Source organism: Dipodomys merriami, unplaced genomic scaffold, assembly GCF_024711535.1.
Source record: "Dipodomys merriami isolate MVZ:Mamm:240054 unplaced genomic scaffold, mDipMer1.0.p SCAF_51, whole genome shotgun sequence".
In the NCBI taxonomy this organism is placed as follows: Eukaryota; Metazoa; Chordata; class Mammalia; order Rodentia; family Heteromyidae; genus Dipodomys; species Dipodomys merriami.
In genome coordinates, this window is record NW_027206080.1 from 7,570,604 (window position 1) to 7,590,798 (window position 20,195).

Here is a 20,195-nt window from a genome sequence, read left to right on the forward strand (position 1 = left end):
GAGTCCAAACTTTGGTCTGTTCATATTTCTAATACTGAGTCTTGAATATTTTCTGAATAAAGAGAGGGATACCATGGGGTTCTCCCTAGTGTCATTTTAACCAAATTAATTCAGAAAGAAACCTATGTGAGAGAGAAGATATATGTCATCTGAAATGGTATCTTTCCACTAATATGTCCACATAAGGATTCCACACTTAGTACTCTCCCAAAAATAATACTTTTGAACTCTCTGTAATTTTTTTGATTGTTATTTATCTGTAAATCAATGCAAAAGGCAAGATTGGGAGAAAGGAGAGATGATAGGCAGATATCCAAGAAGAAAGCATTCAACAGAAAGGAAATGGCGGCAGAAGAGTATAAGATATTTATACATGAGGAAAGAACCCATGGGATGAACAAGATGGAGATGTTTTTTAAAGAAAGTGATGGTTTGGAATGGAATGGTGAAGAGAACCAAAGATTTTTAAATCAATACACAGAAAGCATAAAGTGAACTCCACTTAGAGCAAGCACAGTGAAGTTAGTTTGAGCCAAAGCTTACATTAATGGAAGTTGGATTTGTTGTGGACTTTTTCAGTTACAGATGATGCTGACAGTTTCTTCTTAGCCCAGTTCAGACCTGGGTATCAGAGCATGGCAAAACCTGAAGCCAAGTCCTTAGCCTTTTGTCATTCAGTTGTTTTACCAGGTTTGTTGGGGAATTTTATCTGAGGCCACCCTTCAAACTTGATCTACCTATAAATGCTCCCCTTGTATCTGGGACCTCAAGGATGATCCACTACATTTCATTCAGATGAGGTCTTGCTCACATCTTAGAGAATGGCCTCAAATGCTCTCTTTTTCCCAAGTACATATTATTATATCTACTGAATCTTGTCTTAATAGTTTTGAATAAGAAATTTCTAGATATAAATTTTTGAAGGAATTCTAACATACACATGCTAAGAAAAGAAGTATGCAGAGGGCTGCGAATCAGCATTCTGCCCCGTTCTATTTTATTCTCATTTTTGAACTTCATGGATTGTATGTGATGCCAGTCTTGCGTCTTGATGTCAGGGTCTAGTTGCTGTCCCTGAACTTTTGAGTTCACGGGTAGCATTCTAGCACTTGATCCACAGCTATACTTCCTGATTCTCAGTGGGGAATTGGAGATCAATGTTTCTGGGACTCTCCTAGCCTAGTTCGCTTTGCATTGCAATTCAGAGATCTTAGCCTCCTTTGTACCTAGGATCACGCTATGATACTACAGAGACCCACATCAAGTTTCTTCATCAAGTATTCTGTATCCTTAGAAGTAGGTTTCAACTAATAGCTGCTTTTTATCTTTATAATAATTTCTCAGAACTAGTATGGAGGTTCCTCAAAAGACTCCACATAGAGCTCCCCTATGACCCAGCAATCCCACTTTTGGGCATTTACCCAAATGTTTACAAACAAGAACACACGAAAGCTACCAGCACAACTATGTTTATTGCAGCATTATTTACTATAGCTAAGATATGGAACCAACCCAGATACCCCTCAGTAGATGAATGGATCAAGAAAATGTGGTATATATACACAATGGAATTCTATGTCTCCATCAGAAAGAATGACATTGCCCCATTTGTTAGGAAATGGAAAGACTTGGAAAAAATTATATTAAGTGAAGCCAAGCCAAGCCCAAGGAAACAAAGGTCCCATGGTTTCCCCTATTTTCAATATCTAGTATATGTATGAGTCAAGCAGAAAAGGTCAGATAAGGTGATGTTAGGAAAATGAACCCTAAGATATGTATTTAAATGTTTTTTTTTTCTTTCATGCAGTTGTTTCTAACACATTTATAAGATTATTTCTTAGTTGCTTTGTGTGTCCCTCCACCACATTATAACCCTTCTTTCACTGTATTTGATGTCAGTATAATTTGTGAAGGGGAAGGGGAAAAACAAATCGTTTAAATAAGGATACAGGTTGACTCATTGCAACAATGAGAAGTACAAGTTGTCATGTCGAAAACAAACTTTACAACTTTGGTGGTGGGGGGAGGATTGTTGGGGGAGTAGGGGGAGGCTGGGAAGAGATGGGAAGGGGAAACAAAGGAGGAGGCTCCATTGCTTGGTAAGCAATGTACTCATTATCTTGCCCATGTAATTGTAACCCCGCTATACAGAATTTTCACAATAAAAAAATAAATTAAATAATTTCTCAGCTAAAACAACACATTATTGCTAAGAGTCAGTCGTTTTAGACCAACACTGAGAAACAAAAACTTAAGAATAAAAAGCAAAATTCCATCTCCATATCTCCACTTCTATAGTTATCTAAGTTAGTTTGGGCAGTTTGAATTTTCTATATGTGAAAAACCCATTTGGATCTGGGGACGTAGTTTGGTGACACAGTTCATGCATAACATATACAAAGCCTGGGTTCCTTCCTCAATACAGACAGTCATGTCAATGACAATAATAATTATAATAGGAATAGGAATAACAGTAAAATTGGTATAATTGGATTGTGATGTTTATTAGTTTTAAGACTATTGGGATGAGAGTTATTAAGTGTTGAAGATATAAGCTAGGTTTTGAAAATGAATCTGGAAACGGTCAAGCTATTTATAAAGATGATTTATTACTTTTGTTTTGGGTATATAAATTAAAATTCCTTTCTAGGATAATAAACATCTTTAACTTAGCCTATAACATTATGAAATATCTGAATTTATATAATGACAGTATTTGTTTAAATGTGTTGATTTGATGTCTAACATGCCATTTTACCTTGTTTTGATACTTTGTTTTACTTTGGTTTGGATGTGTTTTTTCTGTCGACCTTGAGCTTTGAACTCAAGACATGGGTGTTGTGCCTGAGTGAGTTTGCTCAAGTTGAGAGTTCTACCACTTGGAAACACAGGGTCACTTCTGTTTTCTGGTGGTTCAAAAGAGATATGAGTCTCACAGACATTTTTGTCTGGGCTGGCTTTGAATGGTAACCCTCACATCTCAGCCTCCTAAGTAGCTAGGATTGCAGGAATGAGCCACCAGCACCCAGCCCAGTTTGTGTTTTTCATGTACTTCGCTTACTATTTATATTTATACTATTTTGCCCAAACAGATATCAAACACCATGAAATAATGATTCCTAAAACTCAACATTACAGGTACTAGGATGACTGAGGTGATTAACTTCCAAACCATTTTTGTTCAACTCTCATGATACATAAATTACGATTGCCTAAATGCTGGCAATTCCTTCAGGTTACTGCTTTTCACATACATTTTACAGATAGATCCTATCAGTATGTACTGGGAAGAAATTCATTCAAAAACAAGCAAAGTGGGTGTCTTGTAATTACGTGCTAATTGGAATTGAAGCTACTCTTGAATTGAGTTATAACATAACAAAATCAATGGCAGCCTTCGCAAATTTCTGTAAAAAGTCTCTACAGAATGCACACACTGATACCACACGCACATATGAATACACGCAAACACCTAGCACCTCCCCCCACACACATCTCCCTTCTTAGCAAGCTACAAGAGGCTGACATCTGTGACCTTACTTGCTCACGATTCTGACACATGAAGATCACAGTTTAAAGCCAGTCCAGGCTAGAGAGTCCCAAAACGCTTATCAACCATCACCAAAGCCAGATATGAAGCTGTGAATAAAGGGGAAGAATGTTAGCCTTAAGAAATGTGCTCTGGGACAGCACTCATGTTTCAAGTTCAATGCCCAGGCCAGAACACCCAAGACAAATTAGACTTAAAACACAGTTACTCACTCCTTGAATCCTGTTATTTTTTTTTGGTTGTTGTTAAAATGAAGTAGATATGTTCCTTTTCATAAGATGGCAAGAGCGATATATATATATATATATATATATATATATATATATATATATATATATATATATATATATATATTAGTAAATATAGAATACTAGAATGCTGGACACATATCCAAATTTTCATTTATATCTTTATCATTTTAGTTCTATATGTCATATTTTATGTTCTTGGCTAAAGTTACAGAACTTATTTTATCTCTCTCCATATCAGTCCTGAAGTACATGCCACTTTTATACATTATCCGTGGTTTTCTTTCTTCACCATTACTACTATTACATTCACCCATCACTGATCAGGTACTAGAAGTTCAGAAAGTTAAACATCTTTCATACAAAAGTCTTTTCTGGAGTAACTCACTCTCAGAGAGTCATTGTAAGTCAGACCTGAAGGGGTCAAATACCCCTTTAGTAATCATCTTGTAAGCACTTCAGCAGAACTGTACAAAATGGTGTGTGCCTTCACCAGGGTGAGATTACAACAATGCCAATGCATATATCAGCCCTGTTTGCATTTTATAATGCCTTTCATGTGGCTCAAACTGGTGGCCTGGATGCTTTCTATGAACGTTTGTGTTCAAGGCTTTGGCTCTACTTCTTGAGTCACAAACTCACTTTTGGCTTTCCATTGGTGATCTGGAGATAAGACTCCCTGATTATCCAGAGCCAGGTGTCTGTGAACTGTGATCCTCAGATCTCAGCCTCCTTGTAGCTAGGAGTTCAAGTGTGTTACTGGAGCAAGGCACAGTTTTGTTTGTCCTTATGCAATATTTTAACTGTATAATTTTCAGAAAAATGCATGCTACTACAACTCATGGATTGCAGAAGTAAAACAATGTAGATAATTGAACAATAAAAACCTAAAGTTATTTTCCATTTTTAAAAATTTGATTTATATCTAAATCAAGTTTTATGTCAGTTGGGGATTTCTAATTTAAAATTTTTGTTGGGGCTTGGGTTATACCTCAGGGTTCTAGTTCACCCTGAATTACACAGAAGCCCGTGCTCCTGTCCCCAAAACTGATCATAAGAATAATTAGAATAAATCTGATTTAATTGGAGTCTAACACTAGTTATTGTTCATACTTTTGGGATGCTAATTTGCTCAAGCTGAAGAGGAATATAGGGTAGGTGTGAAAATGAGGAAAGTTATGTTTTAGAGTTTAGTTGTAGTTTGTGTTTATGGCTGTATTAATTAAAGTATCAAAAAAGATTAATATTTGTTACTTGGTCCGTAAGGTAAAGAGAAACATGACTGGGTGAACTAAAAGGATTCTTTTGTATTCATTAATTTCCTGTGAATCACATTATTTTGACTTGTTTTACATTTTCCTGCAATGAATATTTGTGTATTAATGCTTTACTATTGAAACTCATCTCAGAGATACTGACATCATTGGTGCTCCAACTACTGTATCCCCCATGCTAGAAATGCAGAAAGGTGCAGCTTATTAACCATTTTTATTGGAATATTGCTCTACACAAATTATGACTTTTTACGAACTAGCGTTTACTGCACTGGGCTGCCTTTTACATACTAGTTACAGGAAGAGTTTTCCCATCAGTTTCTATTGGTAAGAAACTGGCTCAAAACAAAGCCAAATGGGTGACTTATGATCTTAAGATGCTCAGAACTCTGGCTACTCTAAAGGTAGAAGATTAACAGTTTAATGACAGCCTTGGCAACTTATTCACAAAAACATGTCTTAGCAAGGCATTGGTGGCTCAGTTCTGTAATCCATGTTAATCACGAGGTTGAGATCTGAAGATTCGGTTTCAAAGTCAGCCTGGGCAGAAATCAACATGTGATTCTTTCTCATTTTACCATCAAACAACAAGAAATAGAACTGATAAGTAGTGTTAGGAACAATATTCAGGCCTTGAGTTCAATTCCCAGAACCAGTACACAATCATGAAAGTTCTTAATTCACAGTCACCTTCTGCCCTGTGCTTGTATGGTGCTAAAAGGAACTTGATAATATGCATTCTTCAGAATACGGTAAGTGTGATAACCTAACTTCATTAGTAAATGTTCTTGTCTTTGGATATGGGCTTAGCATATAGGCATATTTTCAAATTATTTTCAGGGTCACATTTTGCATTGTGGAATACCTCTTTACCATACCTATTTCTATATCAGCCCTGTATATTATGCCACTTGTATTCATATTCCTAAGTATTTCATTCATGGATAACATTCTACGTCTTTTACCATAGCTCGACGACTGGGATTTTCATGCTTAATTGGAGATAAGTGTTTCATGGATCTTTCTATCTGGCAAGATTCTCACATCTCAGTCCACATATAGCTAAAGGTTTAGGCAAACGGATCCAACACTCTCTGCTTTCTCATGAACAACATCAACTGACCTCTATGCAAATTGGTATTTCTACCAAGTTCTGGTCCTTGCTCAGAACACAGAATCCTGGCATAGGAGTCAGGCACAAGGATCAGGTTGACCTTTCACCTCTCCATTTCTTCACTCCTAAAATGAGGTTAGTGCTTCTCTCGAGATATCCTAGCAAAACACATCCCTGCTAGGTCATTTACCAATTACTCCAACTGCTGACTCAGGGGAAGAAAAAACAAGAATGACATGCCTGCTTTAGCACAGGCAGCAGTACCTAACCAGAACACTTGGTGTCTTGAGGCTCCCAGCAAAGCTTGGGAAAATTCTTCAGAAGAACACCAAATTACTCCAACCACTTCTCACCATGCTAACAAGAATGTTGACATGACATGATGGTTGGGATGAGAGGGTTTCTGATCACAGGAAACTTCAAATAAACATGTTCCACAAATACAATGAGAATCCTTCCATCTCATGAGTTTCAAAATCACACTATTGCTTTTTCCAGATGATTTCTGCAATCCATATATCCTTGGAGCTGCAAATTCAGGGAAGGTCTTTCTTCCTGTGGAGAGCAATGCCACTTTTATAACAACAAGTGCCTACAACATCTCCAGACTCCAGGATCTAGGCTTCACTTCAGCGTGGCCACTGCCATCACACTCAGTGTCCTCTTGCCATCCACTCATGGGGAGTGCCTACCTGTGAAAATATTCTACCACAACCACATGGGCAGGGCGGGCTGCAAACAGCCACCTCTCCACCTCAGCTGCCTCCTATTCCAGGATTTGGGAATGGGACATGCTAGGACACAGCATTTTGAATCTCACTCACCATAGCACAGTGATCTCTTCCTATACTTTGCCTGGCCAGTACACAACATGTGCACATACTAGAGCCATAGTCTGTCCTTATCCATCACTGTCTCCCAGCCTGGTTCAGGGAACCTGGGATTCTCCCATGAGACCTGAAGAGGACAGCCTGCCCCCTTCCTACTGGGAAGGAAGCCAGGGCTGTTGCTGTCACCCCCAAACACTGGGGCCCCTGTTCTCTGGACTACTTGGTCCCTACCTGCAGCCTCATGGCTCTGTGTCCAACATTGGGAGTAGGCCCTCTACCTCTCAATCAGACAAAGGGATGGACTTGGAGGGTGTTCATCCCATCAGTGGTAAGTTTACCACCAGTCTGCACCTTGGGAATGTACTACTCAGAGGCTACTTAACCTGTCCAAGACACTAATATTCCAGGTGAGTAAAGAGAGACAAGAAGAGTAAACATGGCAAAACCAATTTTGTAGCTGAGCAAGGATAATTACACACACAGGTTGATTGGACTCCTGAGACACAACCACTGCTTTCACTACATTCTCTCAAACTGTAAACTCCATTTGAGGCAATGAGTGCTAAAGACATGGTTCGAGGGGTACACCTCTGACCTAGAAAGAGAGTGTCCTGGATGCACAGTTCACTAACAACACAAAATTGATCAATTAATTATTAAACAAGAAATATGGAAAGATCATGGACTTTTGAGCTGCTTTTAAAAGAAGATCACCAGCACATACATGGAAATTATGCTTTTATCTCTCCTTGAGAAAACACCACACTGGAACTACTGGCATTCATTGATCTCTTTGGACAGTAGCTCAATTATTTTAGGTGAGTGACATTTTCCTGTCAGGTCTTCATCCATCCCAGAAAAGATGGACGGTCCCAAGAAAGGTAAATGTGGCAGCTCACCAGTTCCCCAGCCTCCCTTAGCCAAGTAGACTCCGCCCACTCCCTTGCAGCTTTGAGGTAACCACCCCATATTAGACGGTGCTTGGCGGGACGCCTGGGTTTTGCGCGTGCGCGAGCCAGGTAGAGTCCCCAGCCAATCCCATGACACCTGGTGACGGTGAAAGGCAGGCGACCAACAATAGAAAGACCCACGTTCCTATTTCCCTATATAAGCGGCTATGTTTCGGGTGCACGCTCTCTCGCGCCCAAGCTCTCCCATCAACTAAAAGGCTCTCCAATTAAGCGTGATCTGAGAAGACTCCTGGTGTGGTGGTCGTTCTTTCTCGCTGGTCGAGTAGACGGTCTCTACAAGTGGTGCCGAACCCCGGGAATGAACCAGGGACTGGAGCCGCGCGAGAGGCCGAACCGGAGCCAGAACTCAACACGCAGAGAGGGGACGTCGGTAAATATCCCCCGGTATGCTGTTCACTGTAGATTTAGATATTTATTGGTTGCTTGCATTACTTCTTCCCTTGTGGCTTGTCTTTTTGATGGTGCGCACTTGCCTCGTGGAGGGAGGGTTTGATTTAATCCAGGAAGGACGGAAAGTACTAACGCAGCATCAGGATAGTCTATCAGAGTCAGCATCCAGTAAGGGGGAGGAAAATAGGCCTAAAAGAAAAAAGGAAAAAAGACAAAAGTATCCTAAAGAATTAAAGCAGGAGGGACTGCAGCCCTCACAAAAGGAGAAGGGTCTTAGGGAGGGGGTCTCAAGGAGACCCCTATGCCCTTCTTTAAAAGCAAACCGGTTCTCAGCCCTACATGTGGAAGGGCGGGACCAAGAATATAGTAATCTTGTGAGTGACTCAGAGGAAGAAATGTTAGAGGAGGAGGGAGAGCAGCTCGATCCAGCTGATAGTGAAAACTTAGCAGAGGCTGCGGCTGAGCACGAGGCAGACAGATATGGGGGGTGGCGCCCCCTAGGGGTGGGAGTACCGCAGCAGCCAGGAAGAGGAAATGGAGCTGGCCCTCACCCGTCGGCCCCCCCCGCCGTGCCCGCCGGCAGGGAAGAGTCACTTTATAAAAGAAAACACCTGGTCACGGCTGGCAGCCACTTTCCCAGTTTTTGAAAATCCAATTACTAATGAAAGAAATTTTGAGCTGGTTTCCTACTTCCAGCTTAAGGATTTAGTTGAGGCAGTCAGGACTTATGGAGTGACGGCTAATTATACCACTGCCTTGCTTCGAAGGCTAACTATTAATGCTATGATTCTGTGGGAGCAAAAACTGTTCAATATTTTCCTGAATTAGTGGCTAAACAGGCAATTTTGATCTGAAAAAAAAAATTTAAAAAAAAAGGCAATTTTGGGTATAAAGTATTGTTTGATGCACTTTGCAAAAATTCCAGATAAATTAATTATTCCATACACCCGTGAGCAAGTTGAAATTTTAGCAGCCACAGTGGATATGTGGGCAATTCTTGTTTGCTCATTTCAAATGTAATTGATAACCATTATCCTAAGCATCCTCTGCTTGCCATAGTTAACAAAAATTTAGTGTATTTTCCTGTTGTCACTTCAAAGGAGCCCTTGGCTGATGCTCTAACCATCTTTACGGATGGATCAAAATCTGGACAAGGTGCCTTTTTTGTTCTAGGACACAAACAGCCGGTGGTCTTTAATTTTCGGCCGAATATCCCACAGGCTGTTGAATGTTTAATTGTGCTTGAAGTTTTTTAAAGATTTGATCAACCTTTTAACTTATTTTCTGATTCATTATATGTTGTAAATGCCGTTGCTTCTCTTGAAGTTGCTGCTTCAGTTAAGCAGGCCAGTACAATTTCTAATGTTTTGTTACAGATTCAATCCCTTATCTTAAACAGAAAACATCCTTTTTATATTGGACATATTCGTGCCCACTCTATGTTGCCGGGCCCGATGGCAAAGTGTAACGATTTGGTGGACCAGGCAACTCGGGCTATGGCTCTGGTCGCTGCTGATCCTGTAGAATTGGCAAAAGACTTTCATAGATTGTATCATGTACCTGCTAATACCCTTAGGAAAAGATATAATTTGTCCAGGCATGTGGCAAGAGATATTGTTAAAGCCTGTAAATCTTGTGTTACCTTTCTTCATCCTTCCCATGTGGGGGTAAACCCCAGGGGGTTGAGACCAAACGCCCTATGGCAAATGGATGTTACTCATCTGACGGAATTTGGTAAGTTGAAATATTTACATGTGTCTGTGGACACCTTTTCTGGTGTCATTCATGCCACACCTCTGGCAGGAGAAAAGGTGTCTCACGTCAGAATACACTGCTTAGAAGCTTGGGCAGCTTGGGGAAAGCCCCTTAGACTTAAGACGGATAATGGCCCTGCTTATACTTCCCATGGTTTTCGCGCCTTTTGCACACAAATGCAGGTTGCCCACACCACCGGATTGCCCTACAATCCTCAAGGACAAGGTATAGTGGAAAGAGCTAATCGAAGCATAAAAGAAATGCTTCAAAAGCAAAAAGGGGGAATTGCTGAGTCCGCGTCCCCCAGGGAAAGACTTTCTCTTGCGCTCTTTACCCTTAATTTTTTAATTCTAAATGACAACGATCAGTCTGCCGCAGATCAGCATATGACAAGAGACTCTGTGGATACTAAAGACATGGTTATGTGGAAAGATGTTATTAATAATAAATGGTATGGACCGGATCCGGTAATAACGAGATCCAGGGGAGCTGTTTGTGTTTTTCCACAGAGTCAAGAAGTACCTCACTGGGTGAAAACGAGACTGACCAGGCCGGTGGAGACTGCAGAAGAACCCCATCTTGAAGATGCCATCCACTCGTCTCCTGATGCAGCTGATCTTCCTGCTGTTAGCAACAGTGCTAATAGCAATCCCTGTGATAGCTAAACCAATGATGCTTTGGGCTGTTACAATTTATTGACTGGATTGCCTCTGCGGTGTCCTTTTCCAAAGAGCGGGTGGGAGTCGGAATGTTTTTAGCCTGCTGCTTGGGAGGATGCGTGGTCTGCCTATGGTTGGTCTGTTGCCTTCGAGCCCAAACCAGAAGGGACAAGGTTGTTATCTTGCAAGCATTAGCCGCTTTGGAGAGTGGATCCTCACCCCAGATTTGGCTGTCGGCCCTAAGAGGCAGTTAAGCCTTACCATTCTGCATAGCCTTAGCACCCCGAGGGATCAGGGGATCCCATTGCACCGGGACAGGTATGCAATTTGCAATTTGGGACAGGGTGCAAGGCAAGTGCACTGCACTTGAGGAGATGGTTCTCATCTCCTCAAGAAGAGCATGCTGGGTTGCAAGTGGGTTGATGCCCAAGATCCCACCTCTGCAAAAAAGGCATCGGACGGGCCTGGTCATCACTGGGGAAGGCGCCCCTCAGGTGAAGGCCAGTGCAAGGTCCTCTCATTAATGTTTTAGACAGAGGCCCAACCTCTACTCTTACCTGTCACCAAAAAACAAGAAGGGGGAACTGTAGGGAGCCGGGGCGAGACTCTGCCCACTCCCTTGCAGCTTTGAGGTAACCACCCCATATTAGACGGTGCTTGGCGGGACGCCTGGGCTTTGCGCGTGCGCGAGCCAGTAGAGTCCCCAGCCAATCCCATGACACCTGGTGACGGTGAAAGGCAGGCGACCAACAATAGAAAGACCCGCGTTCCTATTTCCCTATATAAGCGGCTATGTTTCGGGTGCACGCTCTCTCGCGCCCAAGCTCTCCCATCAACTAAAAGGCTCTCCAAATAAGCGTGATCTGAGAAGACTCCTGGTGTGGTGGTCGTTCTTTCTCGCTGGTCGAGTAGACGGTCGCTACAAGTAGACAAAGGAAGCAGGGAGTCACGTCAAGCAAGAACTCATTTAGTACCACACTGCAAGCCCTTTTTAAACAAAAGACTGCATGGGAAGGGAGAAAATGGAACCAACCAATCACTGTAAAGGTCACACCCAACCATGCCCCTAAGCTTCCAGGAGCTGTTTAAGCACTAAACATAAACAAAACCGGCTCTGACCACTCAACATCCTCTCAAGCCAACTTTGCTGCCTGGGTGCACAACATTTTCCTTCTTCAGACATATGGGTAAATGCAACAAGTCTCAGGATATGTCCTTTCTGCGCATGTAAAGTCTTTCCTTGCTGGGAGTCAGTGGCTAATGCCTGGAAACCTTACATACTCAGGAGGCTGAGATCTGAACATTCATAAAGCTAACTCTAGTATTCATATCCTTGTGATTCTTGTTGTCAGTTAACCAGCAAAAAAGTAAAAATAGAGGATTGGTCCAAGTGCTTAAGAAAACCAAAACTAGAGGAAAAGGGCCAAGCCACAGAGTAAGATTACCAAAGGAATCCTAAAAAATCTAACGTCATATGGAGTTATATAAACTCTCTCTCACACACACACACATACACACAAACACATACACACACACACACACACATCCACAGTGAAAAATCCAAAAAGAGAATACAGAAAACATTCTTTGTTGATAAATGTTTCAATATAAAACAGGTATTACTCACAGGACTGGGAAAAAAATTGGTTACTCTCTAAGAGAATGCCTGGTTTTCCTCTACTTTTTTTGCTTACCTCCTTGGGGGATGGCTGGGTTTGAACCCAGAGCCAAGAGAATAGCAACCAGATGCTCACACATTGACTCACACCACAAGGATGAAATGTTTTATGTTCTTTCAAACACTTTTACTCTTATATTCCTTATAATGCAAGTGTAAATTAAAACATGGAAAGAAACAATGACATCACATTGTGACCATTGATAGCTAGAGCATACAGAATCCACCTGAAACACAGGGTCTTGCCTGTGGTCCAAAGGTGGGCCCACAGGAGCGCATGCCCAGGGTTGGCATAGACCTGCTTCATTGGCTGGTGAGAAGGTGGGACATCTCAGTAGCAGGGGCCTATCTTTTTCCTTCATTTCTTGGAATTCATGGAGACTCTCCAGGAGATGGACTTGGCCCTAGCATGGAGGCCTCCATTCCTCATACTGTATCCGCCACACTTTGCAGTGTATCCCAAGGCCTGCAGGAAGGTAAATGCTGAATCCACAGAAAGCAACAATTCACCTAGTTTCTGGACATTTCAATCATAATTCCAGTCCAAAATCAATCCCATATTCTAGAACTTGCGTCCAGGTCTAAGCCAGAAACACAAGGATGGTAAATGTTTAGGAGAAATTAAAACCAAGTGTTCAAAGCCTCTGGCCCTCTCAGATCTCTGTAGAATGGCAGGATCTTCACACCTTGCTGTAACAATCCACCACATTCCCCAAAGATTGGCAAGCATGAGTGAACTGGGCCAAGGTATATATTCTTCTGATTTGGTTATTTTGCAAGGGTCAGCCTGAGCGTTGAAGACCAAGGCATCTTGCAAAGGAAATACAATGGAACACCATTCTTGCTGACATTGCTATGCTGGGGGAGGGTAATCATGCTACTTTGATTCACTTTAATCTACATTGAATGTTAGTGTCAATTCACTTTCATTTTTAATTCATTGACAGATCTTATGCAATTGAGAGTCGACACAACAACCAAACCCTAAAACAGGGGAAGACTCTCTGTGGCCCAGCAAAATAGGAGCTCAAGTGCCAGCAAAAGTCCCTTAGTTGAACGAGGAAAGAACAAGCATGAAGCACTTGAGCTTGTTGATGAAGCTCCCAAGGCCAAAGTCCAGCGCCAGAACCCAGAGAAGCAAATGGAGGAACAAGCAGTAGTGTGCACTCTCCCACCCAGTGCCAATGCAAATCTATGCAGGCCTTCTACCAATAAACTTACCAATCCTCCACCTAACAGTGTCAGTAAAATTAAGACCCAGGGTCACGAAAACACCACACGAGTTAGAGAAAACAACAGGAAGAGAACTGGAACAACAAAACAGAGAACCAAATGCAAACACAGAAGACAAGCACTACAAAGGAAAGGCTCAAGAGAAACCAACATGAGCCTTCCCAAGAGGCTTCGAGAAAGCCTCGAAGCCACCTAGCCATGCATATGATGGAGTCAGTGCAGGTTGTTCATGAACTGGGTGGCAAGAGTGGGAAGAAAATGGGGCTGCCTACCTCCAGGACCTTGGGAAACGACAACAATTCCAAAGACAACAGATATTCGACAGCTACTCACACAAGGCTGCATTCTAAAAGTCCTCAGAAATTTCAGGTAAACAAAACAAAGAACAATGCGGAAAACCAGTGTCGTTCCCCAAGCCAAAGTGAACTGCTGCCTCCACCTGGGAAGGTCAAGTTGGTGCCTTTGCCTTTTCTCTCCCCAGAGAAGCCTCCAGCTCAATCAGTTTCTCATAGGCCACAGTCTCTGGCCTCCCGGAGACCCACTGTAGCTGACCCTGTCCGGCCTCCTCCTAACACAGGTCAGCCCGTTGCAGTCAATGCAGCCCAACCAACTACTTACAACGCATTTCTAATGGCTCCAATCAAACCACCTTGGCCTATTTTCAGTAATGTCAGTCTGGGGCAATCAACAACCGTCCCCAGTCTGATCTTTCTAGGAGGCCTGCACCCTTCAAAAACTCATCCTTCACAGCTCTGTGGCACAATCCCCTTTCCACTATTGCCACCAAGCTCAGCTCAATACCTAAGCCTCCACACCAATATCTCCTGCAAGACTTCAGCTTGCAACCAATTCTATAGAGGAAATCCCATCTTCCTGGGCCAGTAGTGTCAGATTCCATCAGCAAGGAGCAGAGGCCAGAGCACAAAGCCATGAAAAGGTGGGCTCAGCAAGAGTGGGACAAGGCTGTGAAAAACACCTTTGTGGGGAAAATGTTATTTTTCCAACAGAGACAAATAGAAATGCAGATTTCTCAATACAATGGCTATGCCATATAGTATCTTTATGACTGTGAGTCCCATTTTCACTACCTGCTTGTTTCTTTAATCCCTTTTATAAGAGTTATACAAACTAAAAAAACTTATAAAAATATATAGATATATTCTTATAGCTTCATGGTTAAAGTACACTAAAATTCTCTCTTTCTATATTTTAATAATTCTTCAAAGTGAACAATGGAACATTGTAAAATTAATAGATGATTACTAAAGGAACCATTTCTGTTTTCACATGCAGCTAAACTTTTATTCTTTTTGGGTATTGTTAGGGATCAAAAGCTGTGCTGGCAAAAGGAAAACAGTGTTCTGTGGGAGAACAAGGAAGAGGCAGCAGAACTAAGTCATAGGAAGAAAAAGATTCATCAAGGAATATAAGTCCGCAAAGGAGAAAGTCTATAGACTTTGTAGAAGAATCATGAGTGAACCTCACAACAGAAGGGAGAAAAGAAATTGATGTCCAAGTTCAAAGAACAACAGATAAATCCGTTGGAAGATGGGCTTAGTGTATCTTGGGAAGTGTAAACCATTCACCTATAGAGAATAACCATATGTCTCACGAATCACCGGCTCAACCTCTGTAGGAGACACACTGAAAGCTTACCTAGAGAATCCCAGCTACACAGGAGTCTGAAAACAGGATTTGGCTCTTTGGCAGGTTGAATAGATTAATCCTTGTCACATTTATGTGAAGTTAACCAGCCAAAAGCCAGAAGTAGACTTGTGACTCAAGTATCAAAGCCTCAGTCTTGAGTGAAAAAGGTAAGTGACAGTACATTATTCCTGGCTTCTATCCCCACTACTGGCACGCATACATCACAACCTTGTCCACTCCCCAACTAGCGACACACACACATGTGATTCAGTACACAACTCCTATAGTTGTAAGGTATCTAAAATGATTCATGGGAAAGGCAAATATATACTGTGTTGGAATCATCCCACAGAGGAGCCAAGGACTCCAGTTTATCCTGACAGCAAAGGTTAACCTGCCACATGGCCCAGTGAATCATGAGCTCCAGCCAAAATGTGGACTGACAATCAAATACCATTGGTTTCCTCAACACCATGCCCACGTAAGCAAGATACACTACTTCAATGAAACTACAAACACAGAAGGCTCTAACACCCATCTACTTGTCTAGAAAAAGTTATTAGTCTGCTGGGATCCCAGGAGAGGCAAAGACTCACAGTGTGTATGAGGCACCAGACTCTGAAGATGTCAAAATTACAAATGCTTCTGGTGTCCAACCAGTTCTTCTGAGTAGAGTAATCACACTTGTGTGTGGAAATCATTAAACATCCCAAGGGGCTGATACAGAAATCCAGGGGGTCTGCCTTCCCACCATTCCTAGTTATAGAGCACAGGGAAAAATCTTTCTCCAGTGCCATTCCCACCCAAGTTGTGTAGCATCCATGCTTGTGTATTTGGTCACCCTGCATTTGCAGAGGACAAGCCTGAGCCTTTCTGCAAGTTCAAGGTGCAGGTGGAGGAATACTGGGTGGGCAGTACTAAGAATAGTCACAAAAGTGGGAGGAGAAGGAGATAGAGATAGGGTGGAAGGACATTGTGCAAAATATAAATTACATTCAAAATATTTTTGAGATACTATTGATCACATACATCCTTTGAGGGATACAATTCAGGGTGATCAGCTATCAGAGATTATTTCCTTCAAGAAAACACCTCTCTTCTTTACATTGTTGTGCTTGTAGTGGCCTGAACTCAGCACCAAGTTTCAGGCATTTCGCAATCCTTCACAAGAACATTACACTTCTGATTAAGCTACAGTTTCACTCTTTGCTTTTAGCTACTTAACTGGAGATAAGATTCTCAGGGATTTCTTTTTGAACCTGTCATAAAAGGTGATGCCTAGGTCTCAGCCTCCTGAGGAGATTGTCCTACAACCATGGGCTGCCAGTGCCTAACAACTTTCTAACTTCTCAATGACCTCAGCGTCACCGTCAGAAGGGTACAAGAAGATTTTTACCACTGGATAAACTAATTGAAAACTCAGAGCTTTGAATAATGAATGAAAGAATCAATGGAGGGGACCATAGGCTGACCACGATCTTTAATAGAATCAGTAAAGTCATATTCCAAACCATCTTCCATGAACAAATATCTACAATTCTGAAAATTCATTCTCAATTGAGAAAGGCTAATATTTGGAAATTGCTAATGAGAAAAGGAACAGATAGAGTTATAATAACAGAGTTTGACAATATATAATCAAGCATATTTAGTTTGAATTTATGTCAGAAAACTTTTGGAATGTAGGAAAATATTGGTTAGGCACATAGTGCTCCAGTTTAGAAAGCAGTCTGAATGGATATGAAGAGGGTAATGAACAGTCCAGAAAAACCAAAACCTAACTTTGTCTTGCATTTCAAATTTGCTGTCAGGTCACTAACTTGGATGAGAACAAACTCAGTTATGTTTAAAACTAGAGAATCTACATGAGAACAGAAGCAAATTTCTACAGGGTACGGCAAAGTGCAGGACTTTGTAAGGGAGAAGTACTACTGAGAGGTAAAAGAACCTTTGCACAGCCAGGTTTTGGTGGCACATACCTGTAATACTATGTACAGTATAGATTTGGAGTTTACTGTGTGAAGCAAGTCTGGCCAGGAAAGTCCCTAGACTTAGCCCCAACTAAGCACTGAAAACAGCCAGCTGTAGAGCTGTGGCACAAGTGGTAGATCACTGGCTTAAAATTAAAGCTCAGGGACATTGTCCATGTCCTGAGTTCAAGACCAAGGTCCACTATAAAAAAAGATAGAATTCCTTCAAAAAGACATAGTAATATACTGAATGGAAAATCAAGAAGCGAGCATTTTTAAAGTAAGAAACACTCTCATAGCTTACACCACTCAGTCTTTGTTGTTAGGAAGACCAATAGGATAGGGTTCCATACCATAGGGATTAAAGGTTACTTTTCTTGAAATGTAAAGGAAAGGGATTGTAAGAGGAGTGGGCATTGACTCACCCATGTCATCACAGCTGAACAGGAGCCTAAGATCTCAGGATCAGTATTCCAACAGAGTCTGTGTGTGCAGGTAAGTCCATGAGACATTGATCTCCAAAGAATCAGCAAATGGCAGGCAGTGGAACTGTGGCTCAAATGTCAGAGCACTAGTCTTAAGCAAAACAATTTAGGGATGAGATCCAGAACTTGAATTGAAGCAACAAGTCTGTCACAAATCAAACTAAAAAGCAAACAAAATCCTAAAAGAAGAAGAGAGGACCTCAGGAATAGAAAATCTGCTTAACTTATGCCCAGGCAAGTTACTGGTGCTCTGATGAAAATGAAATACAGAAGCACATCCCTGTGAAATAAAGGTGTGGCTTCATAAGTAGAGCAGTAGGCTCGATAAATAGAGCACAAGGACATAGCCCATGTTTCCAATCCATACTCTAGAATCTGAAGGAGCATATGCAAACACATTGAAACACCTCAGAATAGGTGAGACTGCAGCCTAGAATTCAGAAGTATAAGTATAAAGACAAAGAATTAACTTGGTGCTTGATTGGTAACCATACATCTAGTTCCAAGTAGTGCATTCAGATACAATAGGTGCCACTGTGATAGACAGACAGGGACCATTACTATTTTATCCATTGGGACCATTAAAGCCAGGAAAAGAGTCAACCCAATGGACATTAAGCATCCTTCAGCTCTGAGTTTTGTCAAGTCTTTCTTCCAATGTTGGGACACTGTACCCTCCTAACTTGGTCACTTTGGGATATAATGCTCTATTGCCTTGGGGTCAAGGCTAAAGAAAATATCTGGGGCATCAGAGTTAGCCTCCTGTCTTGCATGTCCCACTGTCATCACTTTTAGAAATCACTCATGGATTCCTATCCTGTAGCCAACATCTGGTACATGCTTCCTGTGCTCAGCTCTTGCTGCCATACTATCAAGCAGAAAGGATTTCTTCCATACAATCTTGCGCTTCCTCATAAAAATGATCATAAACTCACTCACTTTATCACTGCCTTACTATTGAATAGTAAGAAGAGAAGTCACAGGAGAAGTAGTAACCAGGGCATGGAAATCACACACAATCCTGACAGAGGTGGGCTGGACACAAAATGTCTTCCTTACCGGTGTGTGTACAGCACCTCCTCAAACAGTGCCTGTACCGGAAGACTTAGTGATGGGTTTTTGTTTCTCTTCAAAAAATCAACCTTTGTTTCTTTTTGTCTGTTTTATAAATGTTTTTTTTTTCTTTTAAAATTAGTGGCAGGATAAGAAAGTGGCAAAGTTTGTTCACCGTTCTTCAAATATTACTTTGATGAATGGAAAGTCCTTTGTACAACTACTTAAAGACAATGTAAATATGAAAATATAAACTAATAATTACATGTCATTAGAAGTGTTTGTAAACATTTGGGTAAATGTGAAGACTTTTGAGGAACCTCCATACTGCTTTCCAAAGTGGTTGAACAAGTTTACATTCCCACCAACAATGAAGTAAGGTTCCTTTCTGTCTACATCCCCTCCAGCATCTGTTGTTGTTAGAGTTCTTGATTTTTGCTGTTCTAACTGGAGTGAGGTGATATCTCAATGTTGTTTTGATTTGCATTTCTTTTATGGCTAGGGATGTTGAACATTTCTTCATGTGTCTATTGGCCATCCTTCTTTCTTCTTCAGAGAAGCTTCTCTTTAAGTCTTTCGCCCACTTATTTATTGGGCAGTTGTTTCTTTGAGGATTTGTTGTTGGGTGGTTTAATTTTTTGAGTTCCAAGTATATTTTAGATATGAGACCCTTGTCCGTTGTATGGCTTCTTTTTATGTGTCCGTGGTATGCTTCTTTTTATGTGCTTCCCTCACTGTATAACCCCTGTTTTTTCACTGTATTTGATGTCAGTGCCCTGACTCTTACAAATACATTTTTATAATTTGGGTAAGGGAAGTGAAATAACAAAATGCTGAAATAAGCATACAGGCTTACCCATTGTAACAATGAGTTGTACAAGACTCAATATTGAAAATGAACTTTACACCTTGGGAGGGAGGCTAGAGTTGGGGAGGTAGAAAGAGGACAGATGGTAGAGGATAAACAAAGGAGGAGGTAGCAAATCTTGATAGGAAATGTACTCATTACTCTTGTAACTGTAACCCCACTGTACACGATTTGTTTTAAAAAAATCTTTACAAAAGGTAGAAAAAAGAAAAAAAGTTGTATTGAATTTAAAAGAAAATTGGAAAAAAAAATTTACCTCCACAGAAATTTCTTTTCTCCTATCCCTTCACTTTCGCTGTGTTCCAGTGAGTAGTGTCTCTATTTTACTCTTCATTTTTCCTGACTTTCTATCTGAGCCCAGAAGAATGTAAGAGACCCCAGATTCCATAGTGGATGTTATAAGAGGAAAAAGGCTACGATAAATGCCACATTGGTTTCATATTTAGAAGAAGAAACAAATTGTCCATTAG